The sequence below is a fragment of the Epinephelus lanceolatus genome, chromosome 19, assembly GCF_041903045.1.
Source record: "Epinephelus lanceolatus isolate andai-2023 chromosome 19, ASM4190304v1, whole genome shotgun sequence".
NCBI classification, from domain to species: Eukaryota; Metazoa; Chordata; class Actinopteri; order Perciformes; family Serranidae; genus Epinephelus; species Epinephelus lanceolatus.
This window is the reverse complement of record NC_135752.1, coordinates 2,833,462-2,856,929: the sequence shown is the minus strand read 5'-3', so window position 1 is coordinate 2,856,929 and position 23,468 is coordinate 2,833,462. Positions and strand designations below refer to the sequence as shown.

General features: G+C 41.0%; 1 protein-coding gene across 7 annotated transcripts in view; it reads left to right on the top strand.

Annotated features, from left to right (window-relative positions):
- LOC117269845 (ras-specific guanine nucleotide-releasing factor RalGPS1) overlaps positions 1-23,468 on the top strand; it is a 345,328-nt gene that overhangs the window by 194,981 nt on the left and 126,879 nt on the right. The window lies entirely within an intron of this gene.

Below are 23,468 nucleotides of genomic sequence, written 5' to 3'. Positions count from 1 at the left end.
CTAAATAGATGTATTTCTCTCAATTATCTCAATTATCTCTCAAAAATTAAAAATCCCAGTTAGTGAGCTCTTCTCCTTTTCCAAGATAATCTATCCACCTGACATCTGTGGCATATCAAGATGCTGATTAAATTACTACGCAGGTGTCCTTTGGCATGATCACAATAAAAGGACAGTATAAAATATGCAGTTTTATCATCACATTTATTAGGATTTCATATGACTAGCGCAACAGAAATGCATTTTTTGGTCATAGATACCCCAAAGAATCAAGCTGAAAACACACTGATGTCTATTGCCGATCTCCAGAGCTATGAGTCGCCAGGCAATATCTTTATAATAATGGGACTGTGGGTCATTAAGCTCGGGATATTTCTCAACTTCAACCATGAGTCTCTCCTTATCCATTTTTTGTCACAAACGAGACACAACAACAGCTACAGAGTTCTCTTTGCATCTATGGCGAGGAGACGAGTCAAGCTGCCATAGGAGCAGAGGAAAAGAGCTTCTACAGGAGTTTGTATGTACAAGTAGAGAGCAAGTGGCAGATAAAGCCAGATCTGGCACTGGATTATGATGATTTGCTGATATGCATTCTTATAGGGGTATTTTTAGTGTTTGATGTAAGAGACCATGTCCCGCATGATTGGTTGTCACCCACGCTTGTATCCCCCCCCCCCCCCCCCCCCCGGCCAATGAGAAGAAGCTGCATGCAGCGGCCAGCCCACGTGGGGTCTGTGCGTTTAAGCGCTCCCGCCCCTCCCGCCCTTCCCGCCCCATATAGCAACTATTTCAACCTCCTTGATAGCAACAATTGACACACTTTAGCTAATAGGCTCGTTAGAGATGACCTGCGCCTCGCCTGCAAAGTCGACGAGATGAGGCAGCCGCAGCAGGGGGCGGTGACAAAAAGTTGCAGTGAAGTCAGAGAGCTTCCCCGACAGTTTCCAGTAGCCTTCAGTCCGTACAGGAAGTCACAGACACACTCACATCCTGTCTGGAATGATGTCAGTTCATTAAAAAAGTGATCAGACCCATATATCAGTTTGTTTTCAATCTCCAGTTGTTTTTATTATGATAGATTAATTTATTAAAATGCTTTATGTTCATGGTTTAACCTCCATTTTACATGAATTCTCCTGTAAATCAGCATCATATCAGTTTGACCTGTCCCCTCAACTACTGTTGGTTAATATTTTCAGGAAAAAAAATACAAGACAAAAGCTTTCATTAAAGATCAGTCCGATACAGTCAGGGCTTCACATCTGTACATTTTGAGAATTTTGAGATGTTATTTTGAGAATCCTCACATCCCACTGACTACAAGTCCCTGTGTTACTAAATACTTCAATAATTAAAACAGTCCAGTGTTAATATACAGTAGACTCTGTATAGTTTATGATGAATGTATTTAGTCTCTGATGACTAAACTTCGTGCTGGGGGTGGGTGTCCCACATTGTCCCTCACAAACCTACTCCTTGTCCCACATTTGTTTTATTGGGACCTGGTCACCCTAAGTGAGAGTCCCAAAGCTGCACGGGGAACAGAGTGATAGATGTCCCATAATTGTGTATAGCAGTGGTGCAGTGTGTCATAATCCCTGGTGAGACATGTAATGTGTTGTCTGTTTTTCTGGCAGTTTTGTTTGTCTACTAACCAGAACAAACAAGGAAAACAAGGAAAAGTGAATAGAATGGACTGGATTTCAATTTAACCCCATCCTAGCCTCATTCACACTCCTATGATCCCTGACTCCAATAGCAAGAGAAAGACAAGGTTCCCCAGGTTGAATTGGGGATTTTTAGTCCATTTATTCCTGTGTTTAAAACATCTCATACAACAGTCTACGTAAGCTAAGATGTTTATCTGTAAAACGAGGCAGGGATTTTCAATTCAGTTTGCCAAAAGCAGAGGTGGAGTTTGGATGTTGTCATAGTAATTACTGGTTACATAACACTTGGCAAACACTTTCAATAAATATTCAGTGACTTTGTTTTTAATTTTATCAGTGGATTTTAAACAGTGTCCTCTGTCTCAGAGGTTCATAAGGGTGAGGAAGATAATTATCCTTTGAGATATATGGAGAAACTCTAATCTTTGGGAAGTGACGCTCATGTTTATTTGTGCTTTTAGTTTAGCTGTGAAAACTTTTACAGGGAAGATTCCACATGGTTTAATGCCACTTGTTTAAATGAACTGTATTCCAATTTGACTCAAACGTCGACCTCATATTTGATAAAAGAAACTAAGAGGCTCTACAGTGCAATAACAACATTGTCACTAATTCAAATCCCTAAAGGAAATATTATGATACTCATTTGAGTGCCTTTGTGCAAAGTAGAAACATGCCTCAGAGCATATCTAGATGCAGCAGAGCCTGATACCAGAGCCATGACTTTTCTCTTCTTTATTAGAATTCTTCCTCTGTGTGTTTTAACAAAGAGAAATTCTTGTGTGTAATGACTTTTGTATGTAATGCAATCCTGTGTCTTTTCCGTCCTGTTGCTTATAAAGGAGGACATGCCCCAGCCTGTGACTACTCTCCAGTCTGTCTTCTCTATTCATGTGCACATTCTGCTCTGATGGGCTTGATAATGACTTACAGCTACAACCGCTAGGCAGCAAGTAGTTAGGAAAAAAAGCAGTGGGCTATGAACCATTTTTCCTGCTGCTTCATTCACACCAGGGACATACTTGAGCAGAAATAAATGAGTTAACTCTCTGTCGTGGGCTGCTAAAGCAACAAATGATTTACTTAACTGTTTTAAACAGCTGGAGTTTGGTTGGACTTTTTCGAGAAGGTGTTTCTGGCATACAGAAAGTGATGCATTTCACAATTATGCAGAATTAGGGTGAGTGTTTTGTCTTCTTTTGTTTAATCAAAACCTAAGCTCAGACAAATATGTCAAATCAATGGTTCCCTCTAGCTTTCATCATCTCAGAAACATTTCAAAGATTAGCCCATTTCCTTCCACCAAAAATGTGGAAATTGTTAGCCATGCCTTCATAACAATTCAATTAGACTACTCTAACTCCTTCATCTCTGGCATCAGTTAAAAAAAAAAAAAAATCCCGTCTTCAACTAATCCAAAATTCTGCTGCCAGGATTTTGACTCGAAGTAGGAAACATGAGCACATTTTACCAATTCTGGTTTCCTTACACTGGCTACCTGTTGCATTCAAAATAGATTTTAAGATGTTATTGATAACATACAAAACCCTGAGAGGCCTCGCTAAGAGTTACTTACCTGATCTGTTATTGCCCTGTTTTTTTCCTCTTGCACCCTAAGATCCTCAGATGTGTCACTCCTTGTCTTTCCCAGGTCCAGCAGTCCAGGTGACAGTCTGCTATTCAGAATTGCTATTTCCTTAATTTTATTTATGTTTCAGGTCATTTTATTTGGGTGTGAATGCTAAAAGCATTGTTATTATAATAATTATTAGTATTATTTTTATTATTATGTTACAGAAAAAATCTTTATTATTATTATTAATATTATTATTCCTCCCACTTTTTTGGCCTTCAACTCTATATTATTCAACATAGAAACTTCATTCAAACATCAAAATATTAAGCTCACTTAAGACATGATCACTATGACTTTTTTCATTTATCCCTCCCTTCATACTTTTTTCCTGGCATTTTTCCCCATTCAGGTAGATGGGCAGTATGTTCAAACTTGGCAAAAATTCATGGTTTTATATTCATTTTCAAGTTCTATCTCCTCATGCATACATTCATGTAGAAACTCCATTCAAACTTTAAAATGTTCAACATCTTTTATACATTCTGGCTATGATTCAACTTTCAAATCCCAATTAAACTGGTTTTGAAATATTCAAACTTGATTGGAGCTTTAGTAATAATGCCCTTTTCAGGTTTTGACATTGGTTTGTATTGGATGGAATGTTCAGAGCTAGAGTGGTAGTAAAAATTGTTAGAGTGGACAGCAATATTTCTCTGTCACTCAATGTCATGCCCAGAATTTTCACTTTACATATATTATATTTGGTCAAAATGGAGTAAAACTTGTGCTCTTTCACAAAATGTATTGCTGTCATTTAGCTTTTTAATGACATTCATACTAAATAGACCCATTCTGCAACATTTCTCTGTAACTCAATGTCATGCCCAGAATTTTCACTTTACATACATTATATTTGGTCAAAATGGAGTAAAACTTGTGCTCTTTCAAAAAATGTATTGCTGTCATTTAGCTTTTTAATGACATTCATACTAAATAGACCCATTTCAGTATTTAAACTATTTCTATTACTTTACCTTATTCTTAAACATTAAAGTAAGCAAGTCAGTGTAGTATCAGCTTTTCAAAACATCTTAAAATATTCTGCATCAGTCATACGTTAACAGTGTTATTCAGGATTTAAAGCCAGCATTGCAGTGTAGTGTCAGCTTTTCAACAACCTTTAAAATATCCCACATTATGGGTATAATTCAACTTTTCAGTGACATTCATACTAATTCACCCCATTCCTACAACTATTCCTACTAATTTACCCTACTTTACACATTTCGTCGCTGTTGGGCGCAAACCTCCTATGTCCAAAAATCATGATTTTTATTTTTTTCCATTAATCAGTACTATTGGTCACTCTGTATGTCTGACTGTGGTTTTACAAATATTTAACCAATGAAAAGTATTTAAAACCACCTGTGACTAAACCTCCAGAGCCCTTGAATATTATGTCCAGTTGTTACAAAACCACACGGTTTTTTTCATTTCCTGAAAAATAACAGTTTTGGACATGGGAGGTTTGCACCCGACAGCGACGATTTAAGCCAGCAATTCAGTGTTGTGTCAGCTTTTCAAAAAGCTTGAAATATTTCACAGTATTGGTATCATTCAACTTTTCAATGACATTCATACTAATTAGACCCATTTCAACTTTTTCAACTATTCCTATCACTTTACCTTATTCTTACACATTAAAGCCACCATTGCAGTGTAGCGTCAGCTTTTCAGTACGCAGCATTCACACCCACAAGTTCTTAAGAAATTGCATTGTCTAGGTCATCTTATCCTGTTTTTACTATGTACCCAGTGTTTGGCTCTTCGTTTATTTAATACTCTCTGTTTTAAAAATGTGTTCTGTTTTTATTATTATTATTACTAGCATTATTATTATTATTATTATTATTATTATTATTATTATTATTATTATTAAGACATGCTTGTAGTTTAATTAATGATTGCTTGGTTTCATTTGGCTTGATCGATAGATATAATTGGGTATCATCTGCATAACAATGAAAGTTGTTGATTGATTGTTGATTTTTCACAAAAAAAACTGAGATCAATCTCATAAATAGAGCTTATCATGGCTTAGTGCAGTTCCAATAAGGCATATCAGTTAAATTTTCCAGTCTTTGTCACAGGATGTGATGGTCAAATGCAGAACTGAGATCTAATTTAGAGCTTAGATTCTCTGCCCGAACCCGACCCGGACCCAACCCAACCCGTGGGCTGGGTCAGGCCATTATTTCCCGCCACTATCCTCAGGCTCGGACAGGTCGGGCTCCTCATAATAGACCTAGGCTATGGAACCAACTACTTATCACACCGTGACGGGGCCACTGGCTGCGCACGAGTTGTCGACGGTGACAATGGGTGTATCGGCTTCGTCGAGTGTACCAAGTGCAGCATGATGCTAGTATATGACAACAAAAAGACGGGGACCTCACACATTGGGAAGGCTTGCCATGAAGAGACAGACGTCAGTCAACCTTCAATGTCCATGTTCGTATCCTTAAAGGGGCAATAAGCGAAATTCATCATTTCTAGATTGAAGGAATTAAAAAAATTGCTATGTGAAGAACTAGGGGTGTAATTTCATCTGGAGTATAGCATGACCTCACACACCCTCTCTCTGTGTTGATCTCCAGCCCATTGTTTACAAGCCAGTCCAGCTGCGTGTTCATGTACGTTCATTTGAATCAGCGCCTCCTCCCTCCTCTTGGAGCCCTTGGCCCTCCCTCCCTATAAAAGGGTACAGCCAGTGAGCAATGGCAGATGACATGATGGTACCTGTAATAAATGTAATATACTTGCTGAGATGGAGGCGAGGCTCAGTGACTAGAAGAGCTGGTAGAAGCGCTCCATGGCTGTAGGTTACTCCAGTAGTCAGTGGCAGCTGACTAGTGCTAACTCCGGGAGCTGACGCTAACTCTTCTCCGTGAGCCCGTGAGCACGCAGAAGAGTAGGAACGTTAGCATGGCAGCCGACTAGTGCTAACTGCTAACGCACCCGGGAGCTAACGCTAATGTTCCTACTCTTCTCCATGAGCCCTCACGGGCCTGGCGGGCTCATGTAGAAGAGTAGGAACATTAGCATTAGCAGTTAGCACTACTGGAGTAACGTTAACTTACAGCTATGGAGCGCTTCTACCAGCTCTTCTAGTCACTGAGCCTCGCCTCCATCTCAGCAAATATATTAAATTACAGGTACCATCATCATTGAGGTAGGCAGGGGAATAGCTAAACACAGCAGAGACCGAGAGTGAGTGAAAGACATTGCTAACTGCTAAACTAAGTTGGCTGTTTATTTCCTCACCCCTTTAGTGAGTGAATCTGCCTGTAGTGAAACCGGGCCTAACCAGTGCTTCCTCCTCAGGCTCCACTTCACTCAGCTGCCCGACAGACCCGCTGCTTCTTCCCACTTTAACCTGAATAACAAAAGGAGCTAGCTGGGAGCGGCTAGCGGGGCGTTAGCCGCAGCATGACCGGAGGGAAGCACAGCCAGTTAGCCTCCGCTAGCTTCCCAGCTAGCCCCGGCTCTCCGTTTGGATCCAACCGGAGCACCGAGCCCTGGTTTGTTATTCAGGTTAATGTGGGAAGAAGCAGCGGGTTTATCGGGCAGCTGAGTGAAGTGGAGCCTGCGGAGGAAACACCGGGACCGTCTGGATGTAATAGTCCGTGGAGGTGGTGCGGTGCTCAGCTACACAGATAGGTAATGAGGCGGGTGGGGTGTTGGGGGTGGAGAGCAGAGGTAGAGGGAGGTGTGGCTCATGACACACTTTGTTTTGGTCTACAGGCAGTGCAGAACAGCGAACCTAGCGGTGAAACGATTTCACTTTTTGCCTTTAAAAAAAATATCGGGTTTAAACCAGGCTTGGGCTCATAATTACAGTTAAAGGGACAAGACAGGCCGGGCTCGGACAGAACATGCACGGGCTCGGGTGGGTCGGGCTGGATTGTTTGGGCCCAATCTAAGCTTTAATCTAATTAGACAAGTACCTGGACAAGTCCTTTGTCCAAAGCAGTCAGGTCATTTGTAAATACTACCAGTGCTTTATCTGTGTTATGGTACACTCTATGTCCTGACTGAAAAATCCTCAAAAAACTATTCTTATGGAAAAGTCATACAACTGATTAGCCACCACTTTCTCAAGGGTCTTAGAGAGAAAAGGGAGGTAGCATAAAGGTTGATCATATCTATAAAGAAGTGTTAACTTAAGATAAAACTTCTTTAAGGAGCCTAGTTGGGATAGGGTTTAAGAGACAAGTTGCTACTGATAACTTAGGTACCAAAAAAGTCAATAGAGTGCTTAAAAAGTTAGAAAGGCTCACAAACAGACAGACAAACAGACAGACACAGAGCCAGCCCCTGGAGAGCAGAGGAGAACAGCAACATTTGTATGTCATTATGAAAAAGCAAATCTGGTCTGGCTGCTTTATTTTCCATTTAATGTGAGGCATTTTAAGGCCATCAAGCTGTATATAGTTATGGTTACTTTCAATAGTTACTTTTCATTTTCCAATGCTGCACAGTGTAGTGCTCTCAGTAATGAATTACAACTACTCTGTATATGTCCAGTATGCTACGTCTGATTTATTGAAGAAAGAAAAAAAGCCTTACCACCAAACCAAGTTGGCTAAGGGCCCATCAAACATTTGTGCACAGGGGTCTGTAACATGATGATGGCCTTGCCCTGGCAGCAGTCTGGCTTACCATACAGTGACTACTGTCTTTAGAATTTGAACTTAGAAAACAACGCTTTCAGCACTGGCCGAATGGATCAGTCTTTTTGAACTTCCCACTGGCCATGCAGTACTTTATTTAGCATTAACTGAATAACAGATGGGTGGCGCGGTGGCGTGGTGGTTAGCACTGTCACCTCACAGCAAAAGGGTTCCTGGTTCGGTCCCAGGAGGGAGCCCTTCTGTGCGAAGTTTGCCTGCTCTGCCCGTGTCAGTGTGGGTTTTCTCCAGGTACTCCAGCTTCCTCCCACAGTCCAAAGACATGCAGGTTAATTGGTGACTATAAATTGTACGTAGGTGTGAATGTGAGTGTGAATGGTTGTCTGTCTCTATGTGTTAGCCCTGCAATAGTCTGCCGATCTGTCCAGGGTGTACCCTGCCTCTCACCCAATATCAGCTGGGATAGTCTCCAGCCCCCCCGCAACCCTCAAGAGGATAAGCGGTTACGAAAATGGATGTATAACAGATGAGTGAAATGAGGCGCTGGAGAACATCAGTACATTTGCAAGACAACATAAATGTGATTGCTGTGCAGCAGCAATCAAATCCAGTAACAAATCCTCTAGATTATCATACAAAAAGAAAATAAATATGTTTTTGTTTCTGTGCTAGCTTCATAGGAGCTTCATACATGGTGAAGCACCAGTATTGTAGCCTGAGTAATATGATATAATGAGTTGGTAGACACCTTGTGACTGGGCTTTGCTGTGTGTCAGAGAAGCAGGGAGACAGGAAGCAAAGCTGTACGGCTCTGCAGACCAAGCGCAGCTGAAACACATTACACCCTGCACTCATGTGTCTATTTAGATGACATCAACGGCAAATATTTGTTGCGCATTTTGTTTAAGGTTATGCAGATGTAACATTTAGGCTGGAGCTGCCAGCACAGCTGATACCGTGGACAGCCAGTACATCTCAATGGGATTTGGGTGTAGTATGGAGAAGAATGCAGCAGGCAGTGGAAGGATTTTTAGCCCCAGAGTTAGAAAAGGATTTGTAGATCATGGAGTTTTAAGCAGTATGTTGTGAAGGCAACATGTAATGTTTCATTTGTCTTCTTAATGTCTTTGACAAGATTACAGTTAGTTTTCCCTGTTGGCAGCATGCTAGTTGGCTAGTGAGCCAGTGAGGCTGACAGGTTTCTCAGCTTCAGGTTGAGAGGGCGAGAGGATGGCAGCTTAAGCGTTTGTCTCCCGCCTAATCCTTGACTTAAAACACAAAAATAATTTTCTAAGCCAAAAATGATGAAAGAGACTCTATCTCAAATCGAATAAGAAATGAATTTGCGCTCTGGTACAGTCACAGAGACAAAGATAAAAGCAAAAACAAAGGCACCAAAAGTAAAGAGACAAACAGCCATGGAAGAATCTCATATTAAAGAAATGCTGAAAGAAATTACATCAGATATCACCAAAGAGCTCAGAGAATTTCGAGGGGAGCTGAAAGACTTTAGAAACAAAACATGAGCTGGCTGAACTAAAAAAAAGATATTGGGCAACAGAAACATGAATTACAACGGATGGCTGAAAGGACCGAGAGGATTGAAGAAAGAGTGGATGACACAGAAGAACGAGAAATAATTCTGGTGGAGGTAATAAAAGCACTGACACAAGACCAGAAAGAGTCTCAGATGAGATTGGAATATCTGGAAAATAAATCACGCCAAAATAACATCAGGATTTACAATGTCAAGGAAAACAACGATTCTGTTAGTATGATAGACTTTGTGGAAATGCTCTTACTACCATCTTTGGGCAAGATGGCCGCAGAGTGAGTAAGCTGTTCTGAGCTGGTGTCTGCTTGCCTTTTCTTTTTGAAATTGTGGCATTTCATGGCTCCCTGCTCTCATCATTTCTAAATAATCATCTTCAAATATTTGTCAGTTGAATTACCGGGTTCGCTGTATGGACTGATTATTATTTTTTCACCTGCAAACTTTCAAGCCAAAGTTTCCACACAATGGATCAGTTCATCAGCCAGCTGAAAACTTTATCTGACTCCATCCAGCAGTCTAAAACTGACATGATGGCATACTTTGACTCTAAAGTGGATCCTATTGTTTCCAAACTGAATGGCATCCAAAACTCCTTATCCACTCTTGGTGATCACGTTGCACAACTCGAACACCGTGTTGGAGCATATGAGGATAATCTAAGTGAAATCACCACCCGGATTAAACAACTGGAAAAGGACAATTCCTACCTCGTGGATAATGTTCATGATCTGGAGAACAGGAGTAGGTCTGCCAATCTCCACTTTATCAGAGTACCTGAATTCTCTGAAGGCCATGATATACTCCGGTTCATGGCCCGCTTGATCCCTCAACTCCTGGGTCCGGAGCACTTCCCCACTCTACATCGCACTCCTATTTTCCGTCAGGATGACAGATCCAGCCCGAGGCCCATTCTGATCAAACTGCTGCACTTTCAGGATAAGTTAAAGATTCTTCGCCTGGCCTGTGAAAAGAAGGAGCTGTCATTTAACGGAGGCTGTATCTTCATTTATCCCGACTACAGCGCTGACCTGACGAGGAGGCGCTGGTCCTTCGATCAGGTAAAGCACAGGCTCCGGGAGCTTAAACTAAAGTATTCCCTCCGATATCCCTGCACTTTGTGTGTGCGGGTCGATGGTAATGAACAAAAATTCAGCGATCACAAAGCCGCTGAAGCTGCTTTCATGCCTCCGATGAACTCCTCCATGAACTCCTCCATGAACTCTTTACCTTAACGGCAAACTTTCTGGCTTTGGTCAGCTTTTTGCCATGGGGCTGGTGCAGTCATCCCACTGTAACTCCAAGCCGACACTCTTGGCTTTACGGTCAGTGACTTTGGAAGTTGTTCATTGATACTGCCCTTCTGTGTTGTTGTTTTTTCTGTTTTCTGTTGCAGCTCTGTTTGTATTGTTTACATTCAGTAGACTCGCCGTAAAATGGTTTGTTTTCTGTTTATACCCAGCTGCCGTAGAGTTGAAATTAGTGTCGCAAAGTCGTTTTGGTGTTCTCCCTGAGGGTTGATTTTTTTTTCACTCTTATTAAAACAGTTATTGTGCTGCAACAACTTTTCTGATGAGTCTTGTTATCTGGCCATCATAGTTGCTAGCAGCAGCCTACTTTATTTCATAAGGCTCTGGCTTTTTTTGTTTCCTTAATTTTGAGTTCTCTAAGCTACATTTTTAAAACTTTTTCAGTGAAGCAGACACAGTTCTGATTCTGGTTCTGATTATGGTTTTGGCCCATTATCCAAAACCTATGGGCCCTTATGGTCCTGGGTCAGTTGTTTGGCCACTTTGTTAATTTTTGTTTCTGTGTGTGTGTGTTTGTTTTGTGTCTTACCAACTTGTTCTGTCCGTATGTCTAGTTACTGTATGTGTTTTGTGTGTATACTCTCGTGTTTGTGGTGTCTCTTCATCTGTTATTTGCTGCTCTCCCACTCTCCCCACCCTTTTTCCTCAACCCAGTTTTGTGATATATATATATATATATATATATATATATATATATATATATATATATGTATGTATATATATGTATGTATTTTATTGTCCTGTTGCTTTCATTGTTTCCACTGGCGTAATTGAATCAGTTAAGGGTTTAAAAGTTATGCATCTCAACATTAGAAGCCTCACTTCCAAAATTGATTCCCTCACAGCCTGGGTTACTCTTTACAAACCTAATATCATCACAATCTCTGAAACATGGTTACATAGTAACATCAGTAATGACGAAATTAAAATTGATAATTTTGTTTTGTACAGAGCTGATAGGGCTTCTAGAGGAGGTGGGGTGGCCACATATGTTGCTGCAAATCTTGTTTCTGAGCATGTTACCCCTAATGTAGAACCAATTCATTTTGAATGTATCTTTATTAACATTATTCTTCATGACAACAAACATTTAACCATTGGCAACATTTATAGGCCCCCATCTGCTCCAAGTGACTCTACAATGTATATTTTGTCCACTATTAACTCTCTCAAGAAACACAATGAAATGATAATCCTAGGCAACTTCAACATTAATTGGCTTGATTGTTCCTCTTCCAATGATCAAAATTTATTTAGCAGTGTGGATTTAACTCATAAATTAATTACAAGCTCATTTCTAGAAGATAACCAAGTGGACTCTGACTCTGCTCTTGTTTTACTGTTTTATTGTTTTTATTGTTTTTATTGTTTTTATTGTTTGTCTTATGTTTTTATTTTTGTACAGCACTTTGTTTCAGCTGTGGTTGTTTTTAAAGTGCTCTATAAATAAAGTTGAGTTGAGTTGAGTTGAGTTGAGTTAGATACGTGGCTGTCCGTCCGTCCGTCCGTCCGTCTGTAGCACAAGTCATGTGCACCACTTCACCACCAACCCGTGCGTAAAAGTGCAAACAGTCCCTCAAGGAGCGACAGCCATGAGGCGATGAATGAGGAAATAATCGCCCAGGCGTTTAATCAGACCGGCATTTATGCGCAAAATGGGGTCAAACCCCCGGCATCTATTAGGTGCCCGGCGGCTATTTGCCACCGGGCGACTATTTGGAAATATACGGTAACTCACATAACTCATAACTCGCGGAGGAGCGAAGTGGCGAACAATTTGATTCAATAACACTCGTATTCACTAACACTCGTATTCACTGATGAGCATATTATTGACCTATTTAAGTGCAATACAATGAAAACAACCAGCCAGTGAGCCTCGAGTAAGATGACTACAGAACCTCTCTCTTTTTTTTTTTTCTCCCGATTCCAAGGTGTGGCAGCTGCCATACCTCGCCATACCTAAATGACGCCTATGGTAATAGCCTAGTCCCAAACTTAATTTTTGGAAGAATTATAAAATTTTAGTTTGAGGGAAATTATAGGAAGAAGAAACAGTAGAGTTGGGAGATAAATACTTTCTGCTAAATTATAACAAGCAGGTGTGTGTGTGTGTGTGTGTGTGTGTGTGTGTGGCTGTGGCTGTGTGTGTGTGTGTGTGTGTGTGTGTGTGTCTTGTGTGACTGTTTCATGTATGAATGCTTTCCTTGTGATCTCAAATGTACGACTACAGCTTCCAAATGGTTTTGGATAACTTGAATGGTGATAATGGAGATGCTTAACACTGTACTGATAATACTATTAATATTATTTGTGGAAAATATGACCCTGAAAATCTTAAATGTCTCTATGCTCGTAACAGCTTCTCTGTGATGCATCTCAACATTAGAAGCCTGCCTAAACATTATGACGACTTAGCTTCTTTACTCTCTATCACAGGCTGCAGTTTTGACGTTATTGCTTGCAGTGAAACCTGGGCCCTATTTCAGAAAGCAGGATTAGTGAAAACTCTGAGTATGTTGAGTCTGAGATGAGAGAAACTCTGAGTTTGCCGTTTCAGAAAGCCAGCTCAGCGAAACCCTGAGTCAGTTACTATGGCAACTTACTCCGTGAAGTAAACCTGCTGGCTCGCAGGTTTGCTTCATGGAGCAATTCATCACAGAGCAATTCATCTAAGCCTGAGGCTGAGCGCATCGCAGGTAGGAAAGACATGGCATGTCCTTTAGTGAATGAAGTTGTGGACGCTGAGGCACAGTTTATTCAGAGGCTGCTGTGTAAGGAGAAGGTGATTAGACCCTGTTTGGATGTCTCCCTGAGTGTCTGTATGAAAGATACTGTTTGACCTCACAGTCTTTCATTTAATAATCTGTTCCACACATAGGCTATATCAAATATTACACATTGTGGATTTACGTGATCATCAGAGCAAATTTTATGAATTGTCCTTTGATCCTTCGGCAGCAGCAGTTTTCTTTATAACATCAGTGACACTCTAGACATCAGAGAGACAGCGGTTTGTCGGGCTGTAAGACAAGTGACTCTGGCTCTGAAAAGACTTTTGCCCATTTTATGTGGTTTTCCCTGGACATAAATCACAATCGATTATCAAAGTATTTGCAACAGAGCATCGGTGGCTTAGTGGATGGAGCAGACGCCCCGTGATCAGATGCTGATACAGTGGCCGCAGGTTCAAACCCAGCCTGCTGCCTCTCGCTCCGCGTCGTTCCCTCTCTCCCTCAACATTACGCTGTTTTGCCATTAAAGGCAACAAAAGCCCCGAATCTTATCTAATCTTGAAAAAAGAGGAATTCCAAAGAACTGCAGGTTTGTCAGTGTTAATCAGAAATTAATCTACGTTACATGATGCAGTGATTCATGAATAGCCTACTTTTCATATTCCGCGGTGTAACTGGCTCATTTATGGGACTCAACATCCCATAATAGCTCCATGTGAGCATAAAGGAGATTGCGTGAATCAGAAGTCATTTCACAGCAGTTCAGCAATTCAGTGAACCTCAGCCTAATATTGACAGAATGAAGAAAATATAGGCAAAACTTTTACCAGTCTGTAGGCCTACAATATCTTTGTGTTTGATTTTGAGTCACTGCCCACTGTGTTTGGGCTCCATCAGATTACAGCTGAATAAGATGATACAGCAAATTATATTAAAATACGCTACATGAACTCTGTGTAATGTTTCTATATTTTCTGTATATTAGACACATTAACTCATAACATTACGTAACATCACTTCACATTACCTACTAATACACTCTGCACTCTGTTCCCATCACACCTCACGCTGTTTAGCTGCAGCTGACATTTTAGTTTTTATTTCTTTTCATTTCGCGGTCATTAAAATCTCCGACTCAGCTGGGATGAAACAAGTGGCTTTCTGCTTTCGGCCACTGAATATCACGTTATCTGCACTCCACTGATGATGTCTTTTGGTGCTCGCCGTGAACGTGCCTCTCTCAGGCTGAACATACTCAGAGCTGACTGAGCTGACTGTGATCAGCTGTTCTGGAACCGAAAACTCAGAGTTTCTCAGCTCAGGCTCGGTCAACTCGGAGATCGGGATTAGGCTCAGAGTTTGTTGAGCCTGCTTCCTGATATAGGGCCCTGGTTAAATGACAGGTCATACACACATACATTGATACTCTTAACTTGAAGGGCTACAAATTTTATCACAAAAACAGATTGGGGAGAACAGGTGGAGGTGTATGTATGTACGTAAATTCCAGTCTCCAGGCCAATGTTTGTGATAACCTGGTCCTGGATGACGATCATTCTGATTCCCTCTTCATCAACATAAACATTGATAAAGGTAATAATCTTATTATTGGAGTAATTTATCCTCCATCTGATTCGAACCCTGTTGATTTTATTATCAAATTAGATGAAACCCTATATGCACTGAACAGGAACAATAATGATTGTATCCTCCTTGGGGATTTTAACGTAGACATCTCTAAGGACGATGCTACCAAAACTGATTTTAATAATATTCTATACTCCTCCCCCTTTTTTCCGACCATGAATACTTATATCAGAGTAACACACTCCTCTAGCTCTATCATTGACAATATTGTAACAAATAATGAAAATACCAAGCTGGAGACTGGTGTGGTAATGTCTGATATATCCGACCATTTTCCTGTTGTGATGTTTCTGAACCATGTACGTAAACCTGCATCTTCCTGTTGTAAGATAAGTAAAGTACTGAATGAAAGAACTCCTGGAGACCAAAGCCTGGACTAGTGTTTTTAATGCTTGTGATCTTGATACTGCATATAACAGTCCGATTTATGAATTAACTGACTCCATCTACAAAACCATCCCAGAGAGGACTGTCAATCAATCAATCAATCAATCAATTTTATTTATAAAGCCCAATATCACAAATCACAATTTGCCTCACAGGGCTTTACAGCATACGACATCCCTCTGTCCTTATGACCCTCGCAGCGGATAAGGAAAAACTCCCCAAAAAAAACACCCTTTAACGGGGAAAAAAAACGGTAGAAACCTCAGGAAGAGCAACTGAGGAGGGATCCCTCTTCCAGGACGGACAGATGTGCAATAGATGTTGTACAGAACAGATCAACATCATAAATTAACAGTAATCCATATGACACAATGAGAGAGAGAGAGAGAGAGAGAGAGAGATGCAGGTAATGACAGTAGCTTACAACAACATTATTGAAAGTAATAATATTATAGTTATAGTTCTGGCTACTGTGGTACAATATGTTGAAAGTATATATTAATATCTGGCAGTATACATGTGTGACAATAATCATATGTGTATAATAACAGTAGAAGTATGACTAATGACTAATGATGGCAGCAGCAGCAGGAGGCATCTGGCAGGACCACGGCAGCAGCACAACCACACACGTCACGCTGTCCAGGCACCACTGCGATATGAGTTAATCTGAGAGACAGTGGAGCACAAAGGCTCCGGAGAAGAAGCTGAGTTAGTGACTTCCAGAATGGCCAAGTTTGCAAGATGCAGTAATAGGATACGAGAGAGAGAGAGAGAGAGAAGGAGAGAAGGTGCCCGGTGTATTATAGGGGGGTCCCCCGGCAGACTAGGCCTAAGTCAGCCTAACTAGGGGCTGGTACAAGGCAAGCCTGAGCCAGCCCTAACTATAAGCTTTATCAAAGAGGAAAGTCTTAAGTCTAGTCTTAAATGTGGAGACGGTGTCTGCCTCCCGGACCGTAACAGGAAGATGATTCCACAGGAGAGGAGCCTGATAGCTGAAGGCTCTAGCTCCTGATCTACTTTTGGAGACTTTAGGGACCACGAGTAACCCTGCGTTCTCAGAGCGCAGTGTTCTGGTGGGATAATATGGCACTATGAGCTCTCTAAGATATGACGGGGCCTGACCATTTAGAGCTTTATAAGTTAACAGTAGGATTTTAAATTCAATTCTGGATTTTACAGGAAGCCAGTGCAGAGTAGCTAAAACAGGAGAAATATGATCTCGTTTCTTAGTTCCTGTGAGTACACGTGCTGCTGCATTCTGAATTAGCTGGAGAGTTTTTAAGGACTTACTAGAGCTACCTGATAATAGAGAGTTACAGTAATCCAGCCTTGAGGTAACAAAAGCATGGACCAATTTTTCTGCATCTTTTCGGGTCAGGATAGGCCTAATTTTCGCAATATTATGCAGATGAAAAAATGCAGTCCGTGAGGTTTGTTTTAAATGAGAATTAAAAGACAAATCTTGATCAAATGTTACTCCGAGGTTTCTTACAGTAGTGCTAGAGGCCAGAGCAATGCCATCTAGAGAAACTATGTCATCAGATAAAGAGTCTCTGAGTTGTTTGGGGCCAAGAACAATAACTTCAGTTTTGTCTGAATTTAACATCAGGAAATTGGTGCTCATCCAGGTTTTTGTGTCTTTAAGGCAGTTATGGAGTTTAGTTAATTGATTACTTTCTTCTGGCTTCATCGATAAATACAACTGTGTATCATCCGCATAACAATGGAAATTTACAGAGTGATTTCTAATGATGTTACCTAAAGGAAGCATATATAGAGTAAATAGGATTGGTCCAAGCACAGAACCTTGCGGAACTCCAAAACAAACTTTAGTACGTAAGGATGATTCATTATGAACGTCAACAAACTGAAAACGATGAGATAAATAAGATTTAAACCAGCTTAGTGCAGAACCTTTTAGGCCAATTAAATGTTCCAGTCTCTGCAGTAGAATTTGGTGATCAATAGTGTCAAACGCCGCACTAAGATCTAATAAAACAAGAACAGAGACGAGTCCTTTGTCTGAAACAATCAGAAGGTCATTTGTAATTTTAACTAGTGCTGTCTCAGTGCTATGATGCACTCTAAATCCTGACTGAAATTCCTCAAATAAATTATTATCATGGAGAAAATCACACAGCTGGTCTGCGACTACTTTCTCAAGGATCTTTGACATAAAGGGAAGATTAGATATTGGTCTATAGTTGGCTAACACCTCTGGATCCAGGGTGGGCTTTTTTAGGAGAGGTTTAATTACAGCTACCTTAAAAGACTGTGGTACATAGCCTGTTAATAAGGATATATTGATCATATCTAATATATGAGTGTTAACTAAAGGAAAGACCTCCTTAAGTAGCCTAGTTGGGATGGGGTCTAAGAGACACATTGATGATTTAGATGAAGAAATCACTGTGGTCAATTCTTGAAGAGAAATTGGGGAGAAGAAATCTAAATATATATTAGGTCTTACAGCTGTGTTTGAGGTTAGATAGGTACTATCTGAGGACAGGAGGTCATGAATTTTGCCTCTAATAGTTAGAATTTTGTCATTAAAAAAGCTCATAAAATCATTACTGCTAAGGGCTAAAGGAATACAAGGCTCAATAGAGCTTTGACTCTCAGTCAGCCTGGCTACAGTGCTGAAAAGAAACCTGGGGTTGTTCTTGTTTTATTCTATTAATGCTGAGTAATAGTTTGCTCTGGCATTGCGGAGGCCCCTCTTATAAGTTTTGAGACTGTCTGTCCAGATTAAACGAGATTCTTCCAGTTTGGTTAATCGCCAATTCCTTTAAAATTTTCGCGATATTTGTTTTAACTTACGGGTTTGAGAGTTATACCAAGGAGCGAACTTTCTTTGCTTTGTTAACTTCTTTTTAAGAGGAGCTACAGAGTCGAGTGTTGTTCGCAGCGAGCCTATGGCGCTATCGACAAAATGATCAATTCGGGAGAGGTTAAAGTCGGAACAGGAAACCTCTGTTACTGAAGGACTTGGTATTGAATTTAACGACAGAATCATTTCCTTAAATTTTGCGACAGCACTATCTGATAAATTTCTAGTATAGTAACTGTTGCTGAGTGGTGTGTAATCGAGTAAAAAGAAATCAAAAGTAATCAGATAATGATCCGATAGCGAGGGATTCTGTGGAAAGACTGTTAGGTTATCAATTTCAATTCCATACGTCAGAACTAGATCGAGGGTATGGTTAAAACAATGAGTGGGTTCATGTACACCCTGACTGAAGCCAATGGAGTCTAATAATGAGATAAACGCAGTAGCCAGGGTCATTATCAACGTCGACATGAATGTTAAAATCGCCTACAATAATAACTTTATCTGATTTAAGAACTAAACTGGATAAAAACTCAGAGATTTCAGATACAAATTCAGAATACGGGCCAGGAGCACGGTACATTATAACAAATAAAAGTGGCTGCGAGGTTTTCCAGGTCAGATGTAAAAGACTAAGAACGAGGCTTTCAGATGAATTATAATCTAGTTTAGGTTTAGGGCTGATTAACAGACTAGAGTTAAAAATGGCTGCAACTCCCCCTCCTCGGCCGCTGCCTCGAGGAATGTGGGTATTATTATGACTGGGAGGAGTGGACTCATTTAGACTAACATATTCATCTTGACACAGCCAGGTTTCAGAGAGACTGAGTAAATCAATATAATTATCTGATATTAATTCGTTTACTAACACTGCTTTAGATGATAGAGACTGATATTTAACAGTCCGCATTTAATTCTCCTGTTTTGTCTTTCTGTCACAGAAGAGGTTTTCATTTTTATGAGGTTGTTATGCACAACTCCTCTTTGTTTAATTCTAGATTTAGATAATTTAGGTGGTCGGGGGACAGACACCGTTTGTATAAAAGTATGAAAACTATGGGTGGGTAACTGAACTAGAAGCTCAGAGAGGCGTATAGGACTGCGACTCTGAGTCCTGATCTCAACTCTGGGTTGTCAGGGATTTAAATTACTAATAAAATTTGCCAGGTTCCTAGAAATGAGAGCAGCTCCATCCTAATAAGACCAGGTTTTCCCCAGAAGGTTTGCCAATTATTAACGAAACCCACATCGTTTGCTGGACACCACCTGGACAGCCAGCGATTAAATGATGACATGCGGCTAAACATGTCATCATTGGTCAGATTTGGGAGGGGCCCAGAGAAAACTACGGAGTCCGACATTGTTTTTGCGTATTCACACACCGAGGCAATATAAATTTTAGTGACCTCCGATTGGCGTAACTGGGTGTCATTGCCGCCGACGTGAATAACAATCCTACTGAATCTACATTTAGCTTTAGCCAGCAGTTTTAAATTTGATTCAATGTCACTCGCTCTGGCCCCAGGGATACATTTGACTATGGCCGCTGGTGTTGCTAACTTCACGTTCCTCAGAATAGAGCTGCCAATAACCAGAGTTTTATCCTCAGCAGGTGTGTTGCTGAGTGGGGAAAAGCGGTTGGAAACGTGAACAGGCTGGTGGTGAGCCGTGGGCTTCGGCTTGGAGCTATGCCTCTGGCGAACGGTTACCCAACCTCCCAGCTGAACAGGCGTTACCAGAGGACAGCTAGCAGAGGCTAAGGCTATGCTATGTGGCTCCGCACCGGCTACAGGGGGCTGGCTAACTACCGCAGCTACTGAATGGTTTTCCATGGTGCGGAGCCGCGTTTCTAATTCACTAAGCCTCGCCTCCAACGCAGCAAATAAGCTACACTTATTACAATTACCACTGTCACTAAAGGAGGCAGAGGCATAACTGAACATTTGGCACGCCGAGCAAGAAAGAGCAGAGGGAGAAGCCATCGCTAACTGTAAAGCTAATGTAGCTACCAAGGCTAGTAACGTGCAAACAACAGCGATTAGAGAGATTAGCAAGAAAGTCATAGAAAGGAGGAGAGCTATAAATGCTTAAACAGAACCAGCGTGGGTTAAGACTTGAAGTAGACGTTAAAGCAACTGAAGTGAGAAAGCAGAAAGCAGGCTAGTAGAATTCACCAGGGCAGTACAGAGACGCTGTCACAGAAACACCAGAAATGACACAACTTGCTTACCGCAATACGTCAGCACGTCAGACCAGTACGATCATTTCATTACAATGCAATGTTTTTGCAGGAAAACCTTGCAAAATGCAAACAATAGCCCCAAAACCACTGCTAGACCCAGGGCCAGAAAAAACTATGCTAACTCCACACCTGAGAAGCCAAGGGCCAGGAGAAGTATCACTAACACCACACCTGATCATCCAGACACCATCCTGATCGGAGACTCAATAACCAAGCATTTAAGAATGGCAAAGACTGAAAATCTAACAGTGTCTGACTCATCTGTCAGGGAGCTAACCGAGCTGTTGCCAGTGATCCTCTCTACACACCCCAGTAACATGAGGATCATCATCCATGCTGGGTCTTTTGACATTCTACGAAGAAAAACTGGCTCTGAGATCCTGAAAAAAGACTTTTCCCTGCTCCTGGAGAAACTGAGTGACTGTCAGTCACAAAATGTGTTCATTTCTGGCCCCATTCCAACCCTGGGGAAAGGAATCGAGTCTTTTACCAGACTCCTTGCCCTGAATACATGGCTGACGTCGGCATGCTTCACTCATGGGATAGAGTTTATTGACAATTTTAACATCTTTTGGAACTGTAAGGATTGCTTTCAGCGTGATGGGATCCATCCGAACATCACTGGTTGCAGACTACTCGGGGCCAACCTACGTCATGCTCTTGGAATGCCATACCAAAACAAGAATGGACAGATAAGAGCCAAGGACAAATACGGAGCACAGAGACAGACAGCCTGCATCTCTCCCCCTTCACCTGACCCTTTGCTCCACATCACCCAAGGCATTCAGAGGATGTCCCTGTCCCAGTCAGGGATCCAACAACCCCCCTCCCCCCCCCTCCCCACCGGCACAACCACTAAGGAGCCAACTTCGACCCTCCCCACCAGCCCTAGACATCATCATCATCATCACTCAGGTTCCTGTCAGAGATGAGACAGACCCCATGCCACTTCCTTAAACATACCGGCGATCTTAAATAGCCGGTGGCATGGTCAAACACATCTTGAAATTGAAAAGTATCAGCTAGAGTCATCTCCAAGGTCTGTCATTCCTGTTTTGACTAGCATCACGAAAAACAATGTGTACTCTAAGCGCACAGCTACTCTATCTAATCTGACTCCAGTTATGCATCAACCACAGACTGTGTCAGACAATGTTAGTACATTAAACTTAGCTTTATTAAATATCAGATCTCTGGCTGGCAAGTCACTGTTAATTAATGATTTTATTATCAAGAGAAACCTTGATTTTATGTTTTTAACTGAAACTTGGTTAAATGAAAACAACAGTGCAGCAGTACTTACTGAATCAGCCCCCCCAAACTTCCATTTTATCAGCTCAGTTAGAGAACTTAGGAAAGGAGGTGGAGTAGCCACTTTATTTAAGGATGTTTACCAGTGCAAAGAGTTGTCATATGGGAAGTTTGAGTCTTTTGAATATGTTGCACTGCAATTGAGATCCTCCTGTCAAGCAGTATTAGTAACCATTTACAGGCCTCCAGAATATAGTGCACACTTTGTTGATGACTTTTCTAAACTATTGTCTGTTGTTTGTATTGATTTTGACTGTGTTGTTATAGTGGGTGATTTTAATAATCATATTGATAATCCCAAAGATGGCAGCGCGAAAGAACTTTTCTACATCCTGGACAACTTTGAACTTTCCCAGCATGTAACAGAGCCAACACACAATAAGGGACATATTTTAGATCTAATTATCTCCAAAGGGCTCAACATTTCTGAGGTTGTGGTGACTGATGTTGCCTTTTCTGGTCATTACTGTGTTTTCTTTAAAATGGCTATCTCTGCTGACACCAGTAAAATTACAACAGAGGTAATCAGAAAACGCTATATCAACAAAAACACCCGTACACTATTCACCCAGGATTTTATACCCACACCAGCTCTGACCTCAGTCTCTGTCAGTGATCTGGTTCATAGTTTCAGCTCTAAAGCTATGAATATTATGGACAATATTGCCCCCATGAAGGTCAAAGTTGTCTCTGGTAAGAAAAAAACCACCATGGAGGAATGCCACATGGGTAAAAGCTCAAAAAAGAGTATGTAGAAAAGCAGAACGCAGGTAGCGATAAACCAAACTCCAGGTTCATTATGACATCTATAAGGAAAGTCTGCACATCTATAACTTGGAGCTAAAAAGGGCGCGGCAGTCCTTTTTCTCTGAGATTATTAACAAAAATAACAACAATGCACGGACTTTATTTACTGTTGTTGACAGACTGACAAACCCATCAGTGTCAGTCCCTCCTGAACTGCTATCCACCAAGGCACACAATCACTTTGCTTCTTTTTTCACAGACAAGATTTTAAAGATAAGACAGACAGTCTGTAACTCTAACACAGTGGCTATTTCACTCGTGCCTCATAAGACTACTCCAGTTAATTTGGCACTTTTTCACCCATTCAATTATGCTACTTTGACAGACATAGTTAGAAACCTTAGGTCCACTACCTGCTGCCTTGACATTCTGCCTACAAACTTTTTAACAGATGTTTTTAACTGCATAGCATCAGATATACTACAGATAGTCAACTGTTCTCTTCAGTCAAGCCTTTTTCCAACGGCCCTGAAGACTGCAGTCATTAAACCTCTCTTAAAAAAACCTAATCTGGATGCCTCAGTAATAAATAACTACAGGCCCATATCAAACCTGCCATTTTTACAAAAGATCATTGAAAAGGTTGTTTTTCAGCAACTTAACACCTTCTTGGAGCAAAACAATTCCTTTGATGCCTTTCAGTCTGGATTTCGGGCACATCACAGCACTGAGACTGCACTTGTAAAAGTTTTAAATGACATTCA